The sequence below is a fragment of the Phyllobates terribilis genome, unplaced genomic scaffold, assembly GCF_046119375.1.
Source record: "Phyllobates terribilis strain yellow unplaced genomic scaffold, ASM4611937v1 Scaffold_8__6_contigs__length_399053987, whole genome shotgun sequence".
NCBI classification, from domain to species: Eukaryota; Metazoa; Chordata; class Amphibia; order Anura; family Dendrobatidae; genus Phyllobates; species Phyllobates terribilis.
This window is the reverse complement of record NW_027362768.1, coordinates 230,220,188-230,237,226: the sequence shown is the minus strand read 5'-3', so window position 1 is coordinate 230,237,226 and position 17,039 is coordinate 230,220,188.

Sequence of the window (17,039 nt, the reverse complement as noted above, 5' to 3'; positions counted from 1 at the left end):
ACTAAATGAGGGAATAATATGTGTGAGGGTACCCCAGGAGAGTTCCAAATGTGTGTGGGTAGAATATATATCCCACGGGGGTAAAATTAAAAAAAGTTGCAAAACATTTTTTTTTGGACTTAGTCATTTTTCCGGCGTTCATCAGACTTTCAGATAGGGCAAATGTCAGTGAGCATTCCAATTTCAGTTCCAGAGTGATTCACCCAATGAGTCCTTGATATTTAGTCGTTTTCAGCCAATTTTCTGGATTTTTGAAAATTTCACTTTTTTGTGAAAATATCCACTAAATGAGGGATAATATGTGTGAGGGTACCCCAGGAGAGTTCCAAATGTGTGTGGGTAGAATATATATCCCACGGGGGTAAAATTAAAAAAAGTTGAAAAACATTTTTTTTTGGACTTAGTCATTTTTCCGGCGTTTATCAGACTTTCAGATAGGGCAAATGTCAGTGAGCGTTCCGATTTCAGTTCAAGAGCGATTCTCCCAATGAGTCCTTGATATTTAGTAGTTTTCAGCCAATTTTCCGGATTTTTGAAAATTTCACTTTTTTGTGAAAATATCCACTAAATGAGGGAATAATATGTGTGAGGGTACCCCAGGAGAGTTCCAAATGTGTGTGGGTAGAATAAATATCCCACGGGGGTAAAATTGAAAAAAGTTTAAAAAAAATTTTTTTGGACTTAGTCATTTTTCCGCCGTTTATCAGACTTTCAGATAGGGGAAATGTCAGTGAGCGTTCCGATTTCAGTTCCAGAGCGATTCGCCCAATGAGTCCTTGATATTTAGTCGTTTTCAGCCAATTTTCTGGATTTTTGAAAATTTCACTTTTTTGTGAAAATATCCACTAAATGAGGGAATAATATGTGTGAGGGTACCCCAGGAGAGTTCCAAATGTGTGTGGGTAGAATATATATCCCACGGGGGTAAATTTGAAAAAAGTTTAAAAAAAATTTTTCTTGGACTTATTCATTTTTCCGCCGTTTATCAGACTTTCAGATAGGGCAAATGTCAGTGAGCGTTCCGATTTCAGTTCCAGAGCGATTCGCCCAATGAGTCCTTGATATTTAGTCATTTTCAGCCAATTTTCTGGATTTTTGAAAATTTCGCTTTTTTGTGAAAATATCCACTAAATGAGGGAATAATAAGTATGAGGGTACCCCGGGACAGTTCCAAATGTGTGTGGGTAGAATATATATCCCACGGGGGTAAAATTGAAAAAAGTTGAAAAACGTTTTTTTTTGGACTTAGTCATTTTTCCGGTGTTTATCAGACTTTCAGATAGGGCAAATGTCAGTGAGCGTTCCGATTTCAGTTCCAGAGCGATTCGCCCAATGAGTCCTTGATATTTAGTCGTTTTCAGCCAATTTTCTGGATTTTTGAAAATTTCACTTTTTTGTGAAAATATCCACTAAATGAGGGAATAATATGTGTGAAGGTACCCCAGGACAGTTCCAAATGTGTTTGGGTAGAATATATATCCCACGGGGGTAAATTTGAAAAAATTTTAAAAAAAATTTTTTTTGGACTTAGCCATTTTTCCGGCGTTTATCAGACTTTCAGATAGGGCAAATGTCAGTGAGCGTTCCGATTTCAGTTCCAGAGCGATTCGCCCAATGAGTCCTTGATATTTAGTCATTTTCAGCCAATTTTCTGGATTTTTGAAAATTTCGCTTTTTTGTGAAAATATCCACTAAATGAGGGAATAATATGTGTGAGGTTACCCCAGGAGAGTTCCAAATGTGTGTGGGTAGAATAAATATCCCACGGGGGTAAAATTGAAAAAAGTTGAAAAAAATTTTTTTTGGACTTAGTCATTTTTCTGCCGTTTATCAGACTTTCAGATAGGGCAAATGTCAGTGAGCGTTCCGATTTCAGTTCCAGAGCGATTCGCCCAATGAGTCCTTCATATTTAGTCGTTTTCAGCCAATTTTCTGGATTTTTGAAAATTTCACTTTTTTGTGAAAATATCCACTAAATGAGGGAATAATATGTGTGAGGGTACCCCAGGAGAGTTCCAAATGTGTGTGGGTAGAATAAATATCCCACGGGGGTAAAATTGAAAAAAGTTGAAAAAAATTTTTTTTGGACTTAGTCATTTTTCCGCCGTTTATCAGACTTTCAGATAGGGCAAATGTCAGTGAGCGTTCCGATTTAAGTTCCAGAGCGATTCGCCCAATGAGTCCTTGATATTTAGTCGTTTTCAGCCAATTTTCTGGATTTTTGAAAATTTCACTTTTTTGTGAAAATATCCACTAAATGAGGGAATAATATGTGTGAGGGTACCCCAGGAGAGTTCCAAATGTGTGTGGGTAGAATATATATCCCACGGGGGTAAATTTGAAAAAAGTTTAAAAAAAATTTTTCTTGGACTTAGTCATTTTTCCGCCATTTATCAGACTTTCAGATAGGGCAAATGTCAGTGAGCGTTCCGATTTCAGTTCCAGAGCGATTTGCCCAATGAGTCCTTGATATTTAGTCGTTTTCAGCCAATTTTCTGGATTTTTGAAAATTTCACTTTTTTGTGAAAATATCCACTAAATGAGGGAATAATATGTGTGAGGGTACCCCAGGAGAGTTCCAAATGTGTGTGGGTAGAATATATATCCCACGGGGGTAAAATTAAAAAAAGTTGAAAAACATTTTTTTTTGGACTTAGTCATTTTTCCGGCGTTTATCAGACTTTCAGATAGGGCAAATGTCAGTGAGCGTTCCGATTTCAGTTCAAGAGCGATTCGCCCAATGAGTCCTTGATATTTAGTAGTTTTCAGCCAATTTTCCGGATTTTTGAAAATTTCACTTTTTTGTGAAAATATCCACTAAATGAGGGAATAATATGTGTGAGGGTACCCCAGGAGAGTTCCAAATGTGTGTGGGTAGAATAAATATCCCACGCGGGTAAAATTGAAAAAAGTTTAAAAAAAATTTTTTTGGACTTAGTCATTTTTCCGGCGTTTATCAGACTTTCAGATAGGGCAAATGTCAGTGAGCGTTCCGATTTCAATTCCAGAGCGTTTCGCCCAATGAGTCCTTGATATTTAGTCGTTTTCAGCCAATTTTCTGGATTTTTTAAAATTTCACTTTTTTGTGAAAATATCCACTAAATGAGGGAATAATATGTGTGAGGGTACCCCAGGAGAGTTCCAAATGTGTGTGGGTAGAATAAATATCCCACGGGGGTAAAATTGAAAAAAGTTTAAAAAAAATTTTTTTGGACTTAGTCATTTTTCCGCCGTTTATCAGACTTTCAGATAGGGGAAATGTCAGTGAGCGTTCCGATTTCAGTTCCAGAGCGATTCGCCCAATGAGTCCTTGATATTTAGTCGTTTTCAGCCAATTTTCTGGATTTTTGAAAATCTCACTTTTTTGTGAAAATATCCACTAAATGAGGGAATAATATGTGTGAGGGTACCCCAGGAGAGTTCCAAATGTGTGTGGGTAGAATATATATCCCACGGGGGTAAATTTGAAAAAAGTTTAAAAAAAATTTTTCTTGGACTTATTCATTTTTCCGCCGTTTATCAGACTTTCAGATAGGGCAAATGTCAGTGAGCGTTCCGATTTCAGTTCCAGAGCGAATCGCCCAATGAGTCCTTGATATTTAGTCGTTTTCAGCCAATTTTCTGGATTTTTGAAAATTTCACTTTTTTGTGAAAATATCCACTAAATGAGCGAATAATATTTGTGAAGGTACCCCAGGACAGTTCCAAATGTGTGTGAGTAGAATATATATCCCACGGGGGTAAAATTAAAAAAAGTTGAAAAACATTTTTTTTGGACTTAGTCATTTTTCCGGCGTTTATCAGACTTTCAGATAGGGCAAATGTCAGTGAGCGTTCCGATTTCAGTTCCAGAGCGATTTGCCCAATGAGTCCTTCATATTTAGTCGTTTTCAGCCAATTTTCTGGAATTTTGAAAATTTCACTTTTTTGTGAAAATATCCACTAAATGAGGGAATAATATGTGTGAGGGTACCCCAGGAGAGTTCCAAATGTGTGTGGGTAGAATATATATCCCACGGGGGTAAAATTAAAAAAAGTTGCAAAACATTTTTTTTTGGACTTAGTCATTTTTCCGGCGTTTATCAGACTTTCAGATAGGGCAAATGTCAGTGAGCGTTCCGATTTCAGTTCCAGAGCGATTCGCCCAATGAGTCCTTGATATTTAGTAGTTTTCAGCCAATTTTCCGGATTTTTGAAAATTTCACTTTTTTGTGAAAATATCCACTAAATGAGGGAATAATATGTGTGAGGGTACCCCAGGACCGTTCCAAATGTGTGTGGGTAGAATATATATCCCACGGGGGTAAAATTAAAAAAAGTTGAAAAACATTTTTTTTTGGACTTAGTCATTTTTCCAGCGTTTATCAGACTTTCAGATAGGGCAAATGTCAGTGAGCGTTCCAATTTCAGTTCCAGAGTGATTCGCCAAATGAGTCCTTGATATTTAGTCGTTTTCAGCCAATTTTCTGGATTTTTTAAAATTTCACTTTTTAGTGAAAATATCCACTAAATGAGGGAATAATATGTGTGAGGGTACCCCAGGAGAGTTCCAAATGTGTGTGGGTAGAATAAATATCCCACGGGGGTAAAATTGAAAAAAGTTTAAAAAAAATTTTTTTGGACTTAGTCATTTTTCCGCCGTTTATCAGACTTTCAGATAGGGCAAATGTCAGTGAGCGTTCCGATTTCAGTTCCAGAGCGATTCGCCCAATGAGTCCTTGATATTTAGTCATTTTCAGCCAATTTTCTGGATTTTTGAAAATTTCGCTTTTTTGTGAAAATATCCACTAAATGAGGGAATAATATTTGTGAAGGTACCCCAGGACAGTTCCAAATGTGTGTGAGTAGAATATATATCCCACGGGGGTAAAATTAAAAAAAGTTGAAAAACATTTTTTTTGGACTTAGTCATTTTTCCGGCGTTTATCAGACTTTCAGATAGGGCAAATGTCAGTGAGCGTTCCGATTTCAGTTCCAGAGCGATTTGCCCAATGAGTCCTTCATATTTAGTCGTTTTCAGCCAATTTTCTGGAATTTTGAAAATTTCACTTTTTTGTGAAAATATCCACTAAATGAGGGAATAATATGTGTGAGGGTACCCCAGGAGAGTTCCAAATGTGTGTGGGTAGAATATATATCCCACGGGGGTAAAATTAAAAAAAGTTGCAAAACATTTTTTTTTGGACTTAGTCATTTTTCCGGCGTTTATCAGACTTTCAGATAGGGCAAATGTCAGTGAGCGTTCCGATTTCAGTTCCAGAGCGATTCGCCCAATGAGTCCTTGATATTTAGTAGTTTTCAGCCAATTTTCCGGATTTTTGAAAATTTCACTTTTTTGTGAAAATATCCACTAAATGAGGGAATAATATGTGTGAGGGTACCCCAGGACAGTTCCAAATGTGTGTGGGTAGAATATATATCCCACGGGGGTAAAATTAAAAAAAGTTGAAAAACATTTTTTTTTGGACTTAGTCATTTTTCCAGCGTTTATCAGACTTTCAGATAGGGCAAATGTCAGTGAGCGTTCCAATTTCAGTTCCAGAGTGATTCGCCAAATGAGTCCTTGATATTTAGTCATTTTCAGCCAATTTTCTGGATTTTTGAAAATTTCACTTTTTTGTGAAAATATCCACTAAATGAGGGAATAATATGTGTGAGGGTACCCCAGGAGAGTTCCAAATGTGTGTGGGTAGAATATATATCCCACGGGGGTAAATTTGAAAAAAGTTTAAAAAAAATTTTTCTTGGACTTAGTCATTTTTCCGCCATTTATCAGACTTTCAGATAGGGCAAATGTCAGTGAGCGTTCCGATTTCAGTTCCAGAGCGATTTGCCCAATGAGTCCTTGATATTTAGTCGTTTTCAGCCAATTTTCTGGATTTTTGAAAATTTCACTTTTTTGTGAAAATATCCACTAAATGAGGGAATAATATGTGTGAGGGTACCCCAGGAGAGTTCCAAATGTGTGTGGGTAGAATATATATCCCACGGGGGTAAAATTAAAAAAAGTTGAAAAACATTTTTTTTTGGACTTAGTCATTTTTCCGGCGTTTATCAGACTTTCAGATAGGGCAAATGTCAGTGAGCGTTCCGATTTCAGTTCAAGAGCGATTCGCCCAATGAGTCCTTGATATTTAGTAAATTTCAGCCAATTTTCCGGATTTTTGAAAATTTCACTTTTTTGTGAAAATATCCACTAAATGAGGGAATAATATGTGTGAGGGTACCCCAGGAGAGTTCCAAATGTGTGTGGGTAGAATAAATATCCCACGCGGGTAAAATTGAAAAAAGTTTAAAAAAAATTTTTTTGGACTTAGTCATTTTTCCGGCGTTTATCAGACTTTCAGATAGGGCAAATGTCAGTGAGCGTTCCGATTTCAATTCCAGAGCGTTTCGCCCAATGAGTCCTTGATATTTAGTCGTTTTCAGCCAATTTTCTGGATTTTTTAAAATTTCACTTTTTTGTGAAAATATCCACTAAATGAGGGAATAATATGTGTGAGGGTACCCCAGGAGAGTTCCAAATGTGTGTGGGTAGAATAAATATCCCACGGGGGTAAAATTGAAAAAAGTTTAAAAAAAATTTTTTTGGACTTAGTCATTTTTCCGCCGTTTATCAGACTTTCAGATAGGGGAAATGTCAGTGAGCGTTCCGATTTCAGTTCCAGAGCGATTCGCCCAATGAGTCCTTGATATTTAGTCGTTTTCAGCCAATTTTCTGGATTTTTGAAAATTTCACTTTTTTGTGAAAATATCCACTAAATGAGGGAATAATATGTGTGAGGGTACCCCAGGAGAGTTCCAAATGTGTGTGGGTAGAATATATATCCCACGGGGGTAAATTTGAAAAAAGTTTAAAAAAAATTTTTCTTGGACTTAGTCATTTTTCCGCCGTTTATCAGACTTTCAGATAGGGCAAATGTCAGTGAGCGTTCCGATTTCAGTTCCAGAGCGATTTGCCCAATGAGTCCTTCATATTTAGTCGTTTTCAGCCAATTTTCTGGAATTTTGAAAATTTCACTTTTTTGTGAAAATATCCACTAAATGAGGGAATAATATGTGTGAGGGTACCCCAGGAGAGTTCCAAATGTGTGTGGGTAGAATATATATCCCACGGGGGTAAAATTAAAAAAAGTTGCAAAACATTTTTTTTTGGACTTAGTCATTTTTCCGGCGTTTATCAGACTTTCAGATAGGGCAAATGTCAGTGAGCATTCCAATTTCAGTTCCAGAGTGATTCGCCCAATGAGTCCTTGATATTTAGTCGTTTTCAGCCAATTTTCTGGATTTTTGAAAATTTCACTTTTTTGTGAAAATATCCACTAAATGAGGGAATAATATGTGTGAGGGTACCCCAGGAGAGTTCCAAATGTGTGTGGGTAGAATATATATCCCACGGGGGTAAAATTAAAAAAAGTTGAAAAACATTTTTTTTTGGACTTAGTCATTTTTCCGGCGTTTATCAGACTTTCAGATAGGGCAAATGTCAGTGAGCGTTCCGATTTCAGTTCAAGAGCGATTCGCCCAATGAGTCCTTGATATTTAGTAGTTTTCAGCCAATTTTCCGGATTTTTGAAAATTTCACTTTTTTGTGAAAATATCCACTAAATGAGGGAATAATATGTGTGAGGGTACCCCAGGAGAGTTCCAAATGTGTGTGGGTAGAATATATATCCCACGGGGGTAAATTTGAAAGAAGTTTAAAAAAAATTTTTTTTGGACTTAGCCATTTTTCCGGCGTTTATCATACTTTCAGATAGGGCAAATGTCAGTGAGCGTTCCGATTTCAGTTCCAGAGCGAATCGCCCAATGAGTCCTTGATATTTAGTCGTTTTCAGCCAATTTTCTGGATTTTTGAAAATTTCACTTTTTTGTGAAAATATCCACTAAATGAGGGAATAATATGTGTGAGGGTACCCCAGGAGAGTTCCAAATGTGTGTGGGTAGAATATATATCCCACGGGGGTAAAATTAAAAAAAGTTGCAAAACATTTTTTTTTGGACTTAGTCATTTTTCCGGCGTTCATCAGACTTTCAGATAGGGCAAATGTCAGTGAGCATTCCAATTTCAGTTCCAGAGTGATTCACCCAATGAGTCCTTGATATTTAGTCGTTTTCAGCCAATTTTCTGGATTTTTGAAAATTTCACTTTTTTGTGAAAATATCCACTAAATGAGGGATAATATGTGTGAGGGTACCCCAGGAGAGTTCCAAATGTGTGTGGGTAGAATATATATCCCACGGGGGTAAAATTAAAAAAAGTTGAAAAACATTTTTTTTTGGACTTAGTCATTTTTCCGGCGTTTATCAGACTTTCAGATAGGGCAAATGTCAGTGAGCGTTCCGATTTCAGTTCAAGAGCGATTCTCCCAATGAGTCCTTGATATTTAGTAGTTTTCAGCCAATTTTCCGGATTTTTGAAAATTTCACTTTTTTGTGAAAATATCCACTAAATGAGGGAATAATATGTGTGAGGGTACCCCAGGAGAGTTCCAAATGTGTGTGGGTAGAATAAATATCCCACGGGGGTAAAATGGAAAAAAGTTTAAAAAAAATTTTTTTGGACTTAGTCATTTTTCCGGCGTTTATCAGACTTTCAGATAGGGCAAATGTCAGTGAGCGTTCCGATTTCAATTCCAGAGCGTTTCGCCCAATGAGTCCTTGATATTTAGTCGTTTTCAGCCAATTTTCTGGATTTTTTAAAATTTCACTTTTTTGTGAAAATATCCACTAAATGAGGGAATAATATGTGTGAGGGTACCCCAGGAGAGTTCCAAATGTGTGTGGGTAGAATAAATATCCCACGGGGGTAAAATTGAAAAAAGTTTAAAAAAAATTTTTTTGGACTTAGTCATTTTTCCGCCGTTTATCAGACTTTCAGATAGGGGAAATGTCAGTGAGCGTTCCGATTTCAGTTCCAGAGCGATTCGCCCAATGAGTCCTTGATATTTAGTCGTTTTCAGCCAATTTTCTGGATTTTTGAAAATTTCACTTTTTTGTGAAAATATCCACTAAATGAGGGAATAATATGTGTGAGGGTACCCCAGGAGAGTTCCAAATGTGTGTGGGTAGAATATATATCCCACGGGGGTAAATTTGAAAAAAGTTTAAAAAAAATTTTTCTTGGACTTATTCATTTTTCCGCCGTTTATCAGACTTTCAGATAGGGCAAATGTCAGTGAGCGTTCCGATTTCAGTTCCAGAGCGATTCGCCCAATGAGTCCTTGATATTTAGTCATTTTCAGCCAATTTTCTGGATTTTTGAAAATTTCGCTTTTTTGTGAAAATATCCACTAAATGAGGGAATAATAAGTATGAGGGTACCCCGGGACAGTTCCAAATGTGTGTGGGTAGAATATATATCCCACGGGGGTAAAATTGAAAAAAGTTGAAAAACGTTTTTTTTTGGACTTAGTCATTTTTCCGGTGTTTATCAGACTTTCAGATAGGGCAAATGTCAGTGAGCGTTCCGATTTCAGTTCCAGAGCGATTCGCCCAATGAGTCCTTGATATTTAGTCGTTTTCAGCCAATTTTCTGGATTTTTGAAAATTTCACTTTTTTGTGAAAATATCCACTAAATGAGGGAATAATATGTGTGAAGGTACCCCAGGACAGTTCCAAATGTGTTTGGGTAGAATATATATCCCACGGGGGTAAATTTGAAAAAATTTTAAAAAAAATTTTTTTTGGACTTAGCCATTTTTCCGGCGTTTATCAGACTTTCAGATAGGGCAAATGTCAGTGAGCGTTCCGATTTCAGTTCCAGAGCGATTCGCCCAATGAGTCCTTGATATTTAGTCATTTTCAGCCAATTTTCTGGATTTTTGAAAATTTCGCTTTTTTGTGAAAATATCCACTAAATGAGGGAATAATATGTGTGAGGTTACCCCAGGAGAGTTCCAAATGTGTGTGGGTAGAATAAATATCCCACGGGGGTAAAATTGAAAAAAGTTGAAAAAAATTTTTTTTGGACTTAGTCATTTTTCTGCCGTTTATCAGACTTTCAGATAGGGCAAATGTCAGTGAGCGTTCCGATTTCAGTTCCAGAGCGATTCGCCCAATGAGTCCTTCATATTTAGTCGTTTTCAGCCAATTTTCTGGATTTTTGAAAATTTCACTTTTTTGTGAAAATATCCACTAAATGAGGGAATAATATGTGTGAGGGTACCCCAGGAGAGTTCCAAATGTGTGTGGGTAGAATAAATATCCCACGGGGGTAAAATTGAAAAAAGTTGAAAAAAATTTTTTTTGGACTTAGTCATTTTTCCGCCGTTTATCAGACTTTCAGATAGGGCAAATGTCAGTGAGCGTTCCGATTTAAGTTCCAGAGCGATTCGCCCAATGAGTCCTTGATATTTAGTCGTTTTCAGCCAATTTTCTGGATTTTTGAAAATTTCACTTTTTTGTGAAAATATCCACTAAATGAGGGAATAATATGTGTGAGGGTACCCCAGGAGAGTTCCAAATGTGTGTGGGTAGAATATATATCCCACGGGGGTAAATTTGAAAAAAGTTTAAAAAAAATTTTTCTTGGACTTAGTCATTTTTCCGCCATTTATCAGACTTTCAGATAGGGCAAATGTCAGTGAGCGTTCCGATTTCAGTTCCAGAGCGATTTGCCCAATGAGTCCTTGATATTTAGTCGTTTTCAGCCAATTTTCTGGATTTTTGAAAATTTCACTTTTTTGTGAAAATATCCACTAAATGAGGGAATAATATGTGTGAGGGTACCCCAGGAGAGTTCCAAATGTGTGTGGGTAGAATATATATCCCACGGGGGTAAAATTAAAAAAAGTTGAAAAACATTTTTTTTTGGACTTAGTCATTTTTCCGGCGTTTATCAGACTTTCAGATAGGGCAAATGTCAGTGAGCGTTCCGATTTCAGTTCAAGAGCGATTCGCCCAATGAGTCCTTGATATTTAGTAGTTTTCAGCCAATTTTCCGGATTTTTGAAAATTTCACTTTTTTGTGAAAATATCCACTAAATGAGGGAATAATATGTGTGAGGGTACCCCAGGAGAGTTCCAAATGTGTGTGGGTAGAATAAATATCCCACGCGGGTAAAATTGAAAAAAGTTTAAAAAAAATTTTTTTGGACTTAGTCATTTTTCCGGCGTTTATCAGACTTTCAGATAGGGCAAATGTCAGTGAGCGTTCCGATTTCAATTCCAGAGCGTTTCGCCCAATGAGTCCTTGATATTTAGTCGTTTTCAGCCAATTTTCTGGATTTTTTAAAATTTCACTTTTTTGTGAAAATATCCACTAAATGAGGGAATAATATGTGTGAGGGTACCCCAGGAGAGTTCCAAATGTGTGTGGGTAGAATAAATATCCCACGGGGGTAAAATTGAAAAAAGTTTAAAAAAAATTTTTTTGGACTTAGTCATTTTTCCGCCGTTTATCAGACTTTCAGATAGGGGAAATGTCAGTGAGCGTTCCGATTTCAGTTCCAGAGCGATTCGCCCAATGAGTCCTTGATATTTAGTCGTTTTCAGCCAATTTTCTGGATTTTTGAAAATCTCACTTTTTTGTGAAAATATCCACTAAATGAGGGAATAATATGTGTGAGGGTACCCCAGGAGAGTTCCAAATGTGTGTGGGTAGAATATATATCCCACGGGGGTAAATTTGAAAAAAGTTTAAAAAAAATTTTTCTTGGACTTATTCATTTTTCCGCCGTTTATCAGACTTTCAGATAGGGCAAATGTCAGTGAGCGTTCCGATTTCAGTTCCAGAGCGAATCGCCCAATGAGTCCTTGATATTTAGTCGTTTTCAGCCAATTTTCTGGATTTTTGAAAATTTCACTTTTTTGTGAAAATATCCACTAAATGAGGGAATAATATTTGTGAAGGTACCCCAGGACAGTTCCAAATGTGTGTGAGTAGAATATATATCCCACGGGGGTAAAATTAAAAAAAGTTGAAAAACATTTTTTTTGGACTTAGTCATTTTTCCGGCGTTTATCAGACTTTCAGATAGGGCAAATGTCAGTGAGCGTTCCGATTTCAGTTCCAGAGCGATTTGCCCAATGAGTCCTTCATATTTAGTCGTTTTCAGCCAATTTTCTGGAATTTTGAAAATTTCACTTTTTTGTGAAAATATCCACTAAATGAGGGAATAATATGTGTGAGGGTACCCCAGGAGAGTTCCAAATGTGTGTGGGTAGAATAAATATCCCACGCGGGTAAAATTGAAAAAAGTTTAAAAAAAATTTTTTTGGACTTAGTCATTTTTCCGGCGTTTATCAGACTTTCAGATAGGGCAAATGTCAGTGAGCGTTCCGATTTCAATTCCAGAGCGTTTCGCCCAATGAGTCCTTGATATTTAGTCGTTTTCAGCCAATTTTCTGGATTTTTTAAAATTTCACTTTTTTGTGAAAATATCCACTAAATGAGGGAATAATATGTGTGAGGGTACCCCAGGAGAGTTCCAAATGTGTGTGGGTAGAATAAATATCCCACGGGGGTAAAATTGAAAAAAGTTTAAAAAAAATTTTTTTGGACTTAGTCATTTTTCCGCCGTTTATCAGACTTTCAGATAGGGGAAATGTCAGTGAGCGTTCCGATTTCAGTTCCAGAGCGATTCGCCCAATGAGTCCTTGATATTTAGTCGTTTTCAGCCAATTTTCTGGATTTTTGAAAATCTCACTTTTTTGTGAAAATATCCACTAAATGAGGGAATAATATGTGTGAGGGTACCCCAGGAGAGTTCCAAATGTGTGTGGGTAGAATATATATCCCACGGGGGTAAATTTGAAAAAAGTTTAAAAAAAATTTTTCTTGGACTTATTCATTTTTCCGCCGTTTATCAGACTTTCAGATAGGGCAAATGTCAGTGAGCGTTCCGATTTCAGTTCCAGAGCGAATCGCCCAATGAGTCCTTGATATTTAGTCGTTTTCAGCCAATTTTCTGGATTTTTGAAAATTTCACTTTTTTGTGAAAATATCCACTAAATGAGGGAATAATATTTGTGAAGGTACCCCAGGACAGTTCCAAATGTGTGTGAGTAGAATATATATCCCACGGGGGTAAAATTAAAAAAAGTTGAAAAACATTTTTTTTGGACTTAGTCATTTTTCCGGCGTTTATCAGACTTTCAGATAGGGCAAATGTCAGTGAGCGTTCCGATTTCAGTTCCAGAGCGATTTGCCCAATGAGTCCTTCATATTTAGTCGTTTTCAGCCAATTTTCTGGAATTTTGAAAATTTCACTTTTTTGTGAAAATATCCACTAAATGAGGGAATAATATGTGTGAGGGTACCCCAGGAGAGTTCCAAATGTGTGTGGGTAGAATATATATCCCACGGGGGTAAAATTAAAAAAAGTTGCAAAACATTTTTTTTTGGACTTAGTCATTTTTCCGGCGTTTATCAGACTTTCAGATAGGGCAAATGTCAGTGAGCGTTCCGATTTCAGTTCCAGAGCGATTCGCCCAATGAGTCCTTGATATTTAGTAGTTTTCAGCCAATTTTCCGGATTTTTGAAAATTTCACTTTTTTGTGAAAATATCCACTAAATGAGGGAATAATATGTGTGAGGGTACCCCAGGACCGTTCCAAATGTGTGTGGGTAGAATATATATCCCACGGGGGTAAAATTAAAAAAAGTTGAAAAACATTTTTTTTTGGACTTAGTCATTTTTCCAGCGTTTATCAGACTTTCAGATAGGGCAAATGTCAGTGAGCGTTCCAATTTCAGTTCCAGAGTGATTCGCCAAATGAGTCCTTGATATTTAGTCGTTTTCAGCCAATTTTCTGGATTTTTTAAAATTTCACTTTTTAGTGAAAATATCCACTAAATGAGGGAATAATATGTGTGAGGGTACCCCAGGAGAGTTCCAAATGTGTGTGGGTAGAATAAATATCCCACGGGGGTAAAATTGAAAAAAGTTTAAAAAAAATTTTTTTGGACTTAGTCATTTTTCCGCCGTTTATCAGACTTTCAGATAGGGCAAATGTCAGTGAGCGTTCCGATTTCAGTTCCAGAGCGATTCGCCCAATGAGTCCTTGATATTTAGTCATTTTCAGCCAATTTTCTGGATTTTTGAAAATTTCGCTTTTTTGTGAAAATATCCACTAAATGAGGGAATAATATTTGTGAAGGTACCCCAGGACAGTTCCAAATGTGTGTGAGTAGAATATATATCCCACGGGGGTAAAATTAAAAAAAGTTGAAAAACATTTTTTTTGGACTTAGTCATTTTTCCGGCGTTTATCAGACTTTCAGATAGGGCAAATGTCAGTGAGCGTTCCGATTTCAGTTCCAGAGCGATTTGCCCAATGAGTCCTTCATATTTAGTCGTTTTCAGCCAATTTTCTGGAATTTTGAAAATTTCACTTTTTTGTGAAAATATCCACTAAATGAGGGAATAATATGTGTGAGGGTACCCCAGGAGAGTTCCAAATGTGTGTGGGTAGAATATATATCCCACGGGGGTAAAATTAAAAAAAGTTGCAAAACATTTTTTTTTGGACTTAGTCATTTTTCCGGCGTTTATCAGACTTTCAGATAGGGCAAATGTCAGTGAGCGTTCCGATTTCAGTTCCAGAGCGATTCGCCCAATGAGTCCTTGATATTTAGTAGTTTTCAGCCAATTTTCCGGATTTTTGAAAATTTCACTTTTTTGTGAAAATATCCACTAAATGAGGGAATAATATGTGTGAGGGTACCCCAGGACAGTTCCAAATGTGTGTGGGTAGAATATATATCCCACGGGGGTAAAATTAAAAAAAGTTGAAAAACATTTTTTTTTGGACTTAGTCATTTTTCCAGCGTTTATCAGACTTTCAGATAGGGCAAATGTCAGTGAGCGTTCCAATTTCAGTTCCAGAGTGATTCGCCAAATGAGTCCTTGATATTTAGTCATTTTCAGCCAATTTTCTGGATTTTTGAAAATTTCACTTTTTTGTGAAAATATCCACTAAATGAGGGAATAATATGTGTGAGGGTACCCCAGGAGAGTTCCAAATGTGTGTGGGTAGAATATATATCCCACGGGGGTAAATTTGAAAAAAGTTTAAAAAAAATTTTTCTTGGACTTAGTCATTTTTCCGCCATTTATCAGACTTTCAGATAGGGCAAATGTCAGTGAGCGTTCCGATTTCAGTTCCAGAGCGATTTGCCCAATGAGTCCTTGATATTTAGTCGTTTTCAGCCAATTTTCTGGATTTTTGAAAATTTCACTTTTTTGTGAAAATATCCACTAAATGAGGGAATAATATGTGTGAGGGTACCCCAGGAGAGTTCCAAATGTGTGTGGGTAGAATATATATCCCACGGGGGTAAAATTAAAAAAAGTTGAAAAACATTTTTTTTTGGACTTAGTCATTTTTCCGGCGTTTATCAGACTTTCAGATAGGGCAAATGTCAGTGAGCGTTCCGATTTCAGTTCAAGAGCGATTCGCCCAATGAGTCCTTGATATTTAGTAGTTTTCAGCCAATTTTCCGGATTTTTGAAAATTTCACTTTTTTGTGAAAATATCCACTAAATGAGGGAATAATATGTGTGAGGGTACCCCAGGAGAGTTCCAAATGTGTGTGGGTAGAATAAATATCCCACGCGGGTAAAATTGAAAAAAGTTTAAAAAAAATTTTTTTGGACTTAGTCATTTTTCCGGCGTTTATCAGACTTTCAGATAGGGCAAATGTCAGTGAGCGTTCCGATTTCAATTCCAGAGCGTTTCGCCCAATGAGTCCTTGATATTTAGTCGTTTTCAGCCAATTTTCTGGATTTTTTAAAATTTCACTTTTTTGTGAAAATATCCACTAAATGAGGGAATAATATGTGTGAGGGTACCCCAGGAGAGTTCCAAATGTGTGTGGGTAGAATAAATATCCCACGGGGGTAAAATTGAAAAAAGTTTAAAAAAAATTTTTTTGGACTTAGTCATTTTTCCGCCGTTTATCAGACTTTCAGATAGGGGAAATGTCAGTGAGCGTTCCGATTTCAGTTCCAGAGCGATTCGCCCAATGAGTCCTTGATATTTAGTCGTTTTCAGCCAATTTTCTGGATTTTTGAAAATTTCACTTTTTTGTGAAAATATCCACTAAATGAGGGAATAATATGTGTGAGGGTACCCCAGGAGAGTTCCAAATGTGTGTGGGTAGAATATATATCCCACGGGGGTAAATTTGAAAAAAGTTTAAAAAAATTTTTTCTTGGACTTATTCATTTTTCCGCCGTTTATCAGACTTTCAGATAGGGCAAATGTCAGTGAGCGTTCCGATTTCAGTTCCAGAGCGAATCGCCCAATGAGTCCTTGATATTTAGTCGTTTTCAGCCAATTTTCTGGATTTTTGAAAATTTCACTTTTTTGTGAAAATATCCACTAAATGAGGGAATAATATGTGTGAGGGTACCCCAGGACAGTTCCAAATGTGTGTGGGTAGAATATATATCCCACGGGGGTAAAATTAAAAAAAGTTGAAAAACATTTTTTTTTGGACTTAGTCATTTTTCCAGCGTTTATCAGACTTTCAGATAGGGCAAATGTCAGTGAGCGTTCCAATTTCAGTTCCAGAGTGATTCGCCAAATGAGTCCTTGATATTTAGTCGTTTTCAGCCAATTTTCTGGATTTTTTAAAATTTCACTTTTTAGTGAAAATATCCACTAAATGAGGGAATAATATGTGTGAGGGTACCCCAGGAGAGTTCCAAATGTGTGTGGGTAGAATAAATATCCCACGGGGGTAAAATTGAAAAAAGTTTAAAAAAAATTTTTTTGGACTTAGTCATTTTTCCGCCGTTTATCAGACTTTCAGATAGGGAAAATGTCAGTGAGCGTTCCGATTTCAGTTCCAGAGCGAATCGCCCAATGAGTCCTTGATATTTAGTCGTTTTCAGACAATTTTCTGGATTTTTGAAAATTTCACTTTTTTGTGAAAATATCCACTAAATGAGGGAATAATATGTGTGAGGGTACCCCAGGACAGTTCCAAATGTGTGTGGGTAGAATATATATCCCACGGGGGTAAAATTAAAAAAAGTTGGAAAACATTTTTTTTTGGACTTAGTCATTTTTCCGCCGTTTATCAGA